This window comes from Gadus macrocephalus, chromosome 1 (genome assembly GCF_031168955.1).
Source record: "Gadus macrocephalus chromosome 1, ASM3116895v1".
In the NCBI taxonomy this organism is placed as follows: Eukaryota; Metazoa; Chordata; class Actinopteri; order Gadiformes; family Gadidae; genus Gadus; species Gadus macrocephalus.
The window spans coordinates 19377113-19382619 of NC_082382.1; the positions used below are offsets into that span (position 1 = coordinate 19377113).

General features: G+C 43.3%; 1 long non-coding RNA gene across 2 annotated transcripts; it reads left to right on the plus strand.

The window, feature by feature from the left end:
* Positions 1-2580: 2580 nt before the first annotated feature.
* On the plus strand, positions 2581-5079 carry LOC132457309 (uncharacterized). Of its 2 annotated transcripts, XR_009525602.1 has the most exons (3): positions 2611-3541; positions 3662-3878; positions 4406-5079. It is a non-coding gene; the product is annotated as an uncharacterized LOC132457309 (long non-coding RNA). The 2 variants fall into 2 exon arrangements; XR_009525601.1 differs by having other exon boundaries at positions 2581-3878.
* Positions 5080-5507: the final 428 nt, after the last annotated feature.

Sequence of the window (5507 nt, forward strand, 5' to 3'; positions counted from 1 at the left end):
AAACGTTCATATTAAACGTGAAAGGGGAGAAATAGAGAGAGCGTGTGGGGATTCTCGCGGGGGCGCGCGCCTGTCTTGCCGCGTGCGCGCGTCGTCAGTGCGCCCGAGTGCATGAGACCCCCTGCTCGTAAAAAGAATCCGCATTGAAAATGCAGAACGCCGCGTCGCGCCACAATTGTTACATTTTATTGACTGTTGATAATGGCGACTGAACGAATGCAGACGGGTTTGGGAATCGGTAACGCGTGAAAGTTGTGTTCAAATGCAGCGTGCAACTGATAAGGCCTCAAGTAGATTGACAGGGACTTATTTTAAGGAGCTGTAGCCATGTCTGTGAGTTCGCTGATGCTACGTGCAGGACTATGGTGTTAGAAACACGTCTGTGTCGTGTGGGCACGTGTTTATATGAACAATTTGTGTTTTGTGTCATATTACACAGCACGATGCATATGAATCACAGAAGCTCAGAATGACTGAACTTGAATTGTTAAAAATTGTAATTCTGTTATAAAATGAAGAAAAAAAGCGGGTTACCTAAACGCGTTAACTTGGTACACTAACCGCACAAAGCACTGAAAAACGTGTTTTAGACATCCGCTGCTCTTATTGCCTCCAAGTCCAAGGCTTGCCACAACACAGACGATTTGGATTAAATGACCTGCATCCATGCACAACCTTAATTCCCACCAATACTGTTTGTATTTAAATAGAAAATAAAATATATTGAATAGAAAATCATAAAACACAAACGGCTGCCCATAATACATTTGCTGTAATATATGCAAAACATGCATGGAATAGCTACACTAGATGCTAGATTAATTTGCATACAGTAGGGCTCTGCTGATATGCACCCTCCAGAATACATTTCCTATGCCTAATCCCCAAAAAGTAGCCAACAATTCCACAATGCTATGATGCAAATCAAATAGCGTGTCATGCTGGTATTTAGCTTTTTCTAATGCCACCTATGTATGTTTGGACTTGTGTGGGCTGCGTCCTGGTTCAATCCAAACAAGCTACAATTTATACGAACTCCTGACCTACTGGCAAATGTGTTTTCAAAACAGCGGAGCGGTCAGTGTAGCCTTTTTAACCGATCAATGCGAGCCTATATATGTAGAGAGCGCCGGGCCGCGCGCATGGGGGCCCGGCCCCCTCCGGGAACTGGGGCGTCTGGGACGCGCTCTCGGGCTCCTTTACCTCTCACGTAGTTCAAGGTTTCTCCAGTTAGGGCAAACAATGAGAAACATCGCTCATGAATAAGCAATATACAGTGGGGTAAAAAGGCAAAAATAACAAAATCTTATGTAAACAAATAATAAGCCTGCTGCATGTGTTGCATGTGGTGTTACATGCGCAATTCAATTTGTTTGAATCGTTTTTTTGGGGGTGGGCGGGTGTGGGGTTGGTGGGTGTTGTCGTGTACCGCGTGTGTAACAGGGTTACTAAACCCGCACATTCGGGCCTATAACTCGTCATGTGCTGGTGTGTTTGCTGGGTTCTGACCGCGGCCTTTGGGGCCATTCAGAGGCTCGGTGCATTCCGGTGTGAGAGGGCTACAAAGCCAGGTATTTGTGTTCATTAGCGCCCGGATCAACAGGCTATCAAGCCTATTTAGAGATCAAGTCCAAGCACAATTACCGGCGAACGCCGAGGCCCTCTGTATGTTCAAGCATTAACGCTAAGTAATTAGTTACTTTCTTCTGTGGGGACGCGGTGCTCCCGAGCTAGCATTTGAAAGTGTAAGTGTAATAAGATAACTTTCAGCCGACACTCAGTGTAACTACAGTAGCCCACGATGGCTGGCTGTGCTGATTTGATCTGTGTTTATTTGTTAAAGTAAAAGGAACACCCTGCAAATATAACGTTAAATTGCAGTGACATCCCAGTAGATTCGAATGATTATAATATAGAATAATATAGTGGGGAAATAAGGTCATCTTTTATTTTTTATACCTGGTAGGTAGTATAAATACAAGCCTGTTTTATAAAACAGAGAGGAAGTAAATTATATGTTAAATGTAATGAATGAAGCACGGTCGTTGATATTGAGTTTGGGGTTCACATTTAATTGCAAAATATCAAAGACTTGTGCAGTTCTGCAAAGTTTTAAGAGGTGGGGAAAGTTGCAAAAAATATTATAAAAATGTATTTAAAAAAGCTATCCATAACTACATTTCGACTTCTAAATAAGAATATAACATGACATATTCAAATGCTTGATTTGTCATTCATTTATGCCCTTACCCTACACCAAAACCCACAACGAAACTCACATTCAAAAATAAAAATCGAAATTAAAAGGGAAATATTCACCTATCGCACAGAAACACTTTAATAATGTAATTAATATTGGAGAGACTTGGGGATTATTGATGAACGACCTGTGGGCCTTACATTAACCAGAAAAACAACATTAATTAAAGTCTCAAACTTGCATGCAAAAAAAAAAAGTAAAAACAATGCACTTCGCAAATCGACCATTAAAGAATAAATAAATAACAAATTGGGGGGGGGGGGGGAGACGATCCACGTCCCATCGGAGGAAAAGTGCCAATGTTCACCAAACTGAATACATGAATTTTCTGTGTGACGCGAGCAGCAGTCCACCAGAGAAGCATGGGTGCTTTCTTTCTCCACACACATTATTGATTGGCGGTCTCTGGAGGAGGAACCAACAGCGTTCCAACAGCCCAGAGACACAAACAAATAACTCGCCGGAGTAACACACTTTCCCCCCTCCGAGATAAAGCAAGGACCGGCAACAAAAATCTGCAGATAATTTTTGGCACATTGCGTTAAAAAACAACAACCGTATCGCGCTCGCGTCTTCGCGTTTGTAAAGCAGTGGGAAAGCGTGCAGTGCAAAAGTCCGCGTGTGCTGCGCTGCAGCGAGAGCCTGTGACCATGAGCAGTGCCACAGCGCCCACTATTTCAGCACACGGGAATATTATTTCACAAGACTTGGAACGGCTCAATAAAAGTTGCTATTCCTTCGACAACTTTTTTTCCCCTCCTTTGACTTTCGGAAATGAATCTGCGCTTTTATACAAACTCCCCGACCGAAACAGAAAACAACAAATTACAAGCTCGTGCTCGCTTTTTGCAATGGCAATGCTTTTTTTTCTCCTGCATCCATATAGTTTCTACTAAAAACAGCCTCGGTGTTTTACATCACACGCGAAACTTGTTGGCGCTGGGAACCAGCGAAGCCCGGACTGCAGCACGCAGCGAAAAGAAGCGCAGGCACCGGGTCTGGGACTCATTCTAGCGACACTGTTCCCGGGAAGAGTAAAAAGTTATCTCACTGGACGAACAATCTACCCCCTGAGGATATGACAAATGATAAGTATATGTTGGTGATGTGCCCGGGAGTTGGAGCCGGCGGCTGAAAGCGTAATAAGGGAAAAAGAAGACCTACTTTTGGCCAGTTTTCTCGCCCTCGCCTTGGATCTCATCTTGTCGGCTTGTAGATTCCTCTCGTCGTCCTCCGTGAGCCCAGAAGCAGCAACAACACTATCTTCATCTCACGAGCATTGTCAGTTTGGACACCTTCGCACATGCGCACAGGCCATTCAATCTGACACCCTCGTTGGGGCCAAAAAACTTTCCAATGTATTCATCATCATCACTTTTTGTCCTATCGTCTCCCCTTTAGATCACTTATCTCTTTCCCTCCTCCTCCTCCTCCTCCTCCTCCTCCTCCCTCTCTCTCCACACCATCTCACCCTCCTCCCCCTCCCCTTACCCCCGTCCCCAATTCAACCACCGCCATTGCCACAGCCAGCACCTCCGTCTTGGATTTTACCCCTTTAAGAGGGACACGACTTGGTGCAGCACCCTGCGGGGTCCGGTCCGGCCGGGGACACCACCAGGTAGGCCTACACGGGGGGGCTCAAGGTCGCGATTCACACGTTCTGTTTTTTATACTTTTGTACGTTGTTGTAGCGAACATGTTAACCTATTCGACATTGAATTGGAACTAAGTTACACAAATCGTGAAGTTCAAAGTGAAATGTCTAGGCCTCTATGAAGTCTAACGACTGTTACGTTATTAGTTGGCTAAGATCATGATTATGTTTTTGTCGTTTGTCTTCGACATATTTTTTGTTTAGTAGCATTTGTACCTCAGACGATGTGTTTCTGTAAATGTTTATCTGAAGCAGCATTTGATCTTGAACCGCATTTCGCTAAAGGCCTATAGCCCTGAAATTAACCACTTTCAGTTTATGTTCTCGTGAGTTGGGTTTCTCATCGGCCGGTTTAAATGGGCTCGGATTACAAGCGGTATACGAACGGTCCTGACTCGCAGACGTACAGAGGGGGTATCGCGTTGGACTGTCGATGTGTTCCTTATTGTGGTGTGTGGCTCTTAATGTGAAAACACCCTGCGTTTCCCCAGGACAAGCACGGACCAGCAGCCGCTGACGGAGCAGCACAGAGCAGACCAGAGCCACCAAAGGACCCGGCCGGGCTGCTTCTCGCCTATTAAAACAGTGGTAACAACAGCAACAGCAGCAGCCATGTATTTTATCACTGCCATCCATTGACACAATTGGTTGGTTTGACGTTGGAGTGATATAACAGGTATACATCCCTTTTTCAAGACGAATAGATGTTGCTTTTCTAATGTATTAACCACCACTGCAGTGCACCTGTTTGTGTGGGCACGCACGCCGTGAGTGCGTGAGAGCAGGCTGGTCATATGGAGCAGTGAGCCGTTGCAGTTATGGATATGTCAAATTAAGGCCTGCTTTCCTTCAACTGGTTTTAGTGGTACAATTATTTGTGTTAGCTTTTCTGATTGTCTTAAATACCACATATTCTCCTTTAAATTGGTTTTCCTACGGAGAAGGCAATTTGGGCTTTTTATAATGTTATCTAAATATAAACAATCGTTGCACGCAGTATTTATTTATTATGGTTACAAAAAAGTGTAGCCCATATTATTTGATAAAAATATTACTTTAAAAAGAAATGAAATAACAACTGTATTATAAGGCAATTCTTTTTTGCATTAGTGTTATTTGTATTAGTATTGATATGTTTGTTTTATTATTAAATGTTTGAATAATATTTATTTTGCATTGTTTTTTCTCTTGACTGAATCAGCTTAAGGAAGAGCTTATATGACAGTATATCGTTATTAACGTTTTCTTCTTTTGATTTGTAATAATTGTGAGGGACAAACTTTATATTGGGGTAGGTCATAGGTCGCTCGTAGGTGACTGGTAGTATTCATTGTGCCCGTAGCTGAGCGAGGGCCCATAGCCTGACACCATATGGGAATGGTTTCCGTACGGACTAAAGGAATAAATGCGGCACTGTGTGGCGGTTTTTAATTCGTTTCGTTTGGGATAGTTTGGGAAAGTTGTAGATATCACCCTAGATTTACATCATGAAATTGATAGAAGCTCTAAAGTGTAGGCCTACATCTTTTTACATTGGGCCCATTGATAACAAAAGGTAGGTCTACTCATAAATTATAATAATATGTAGTATTA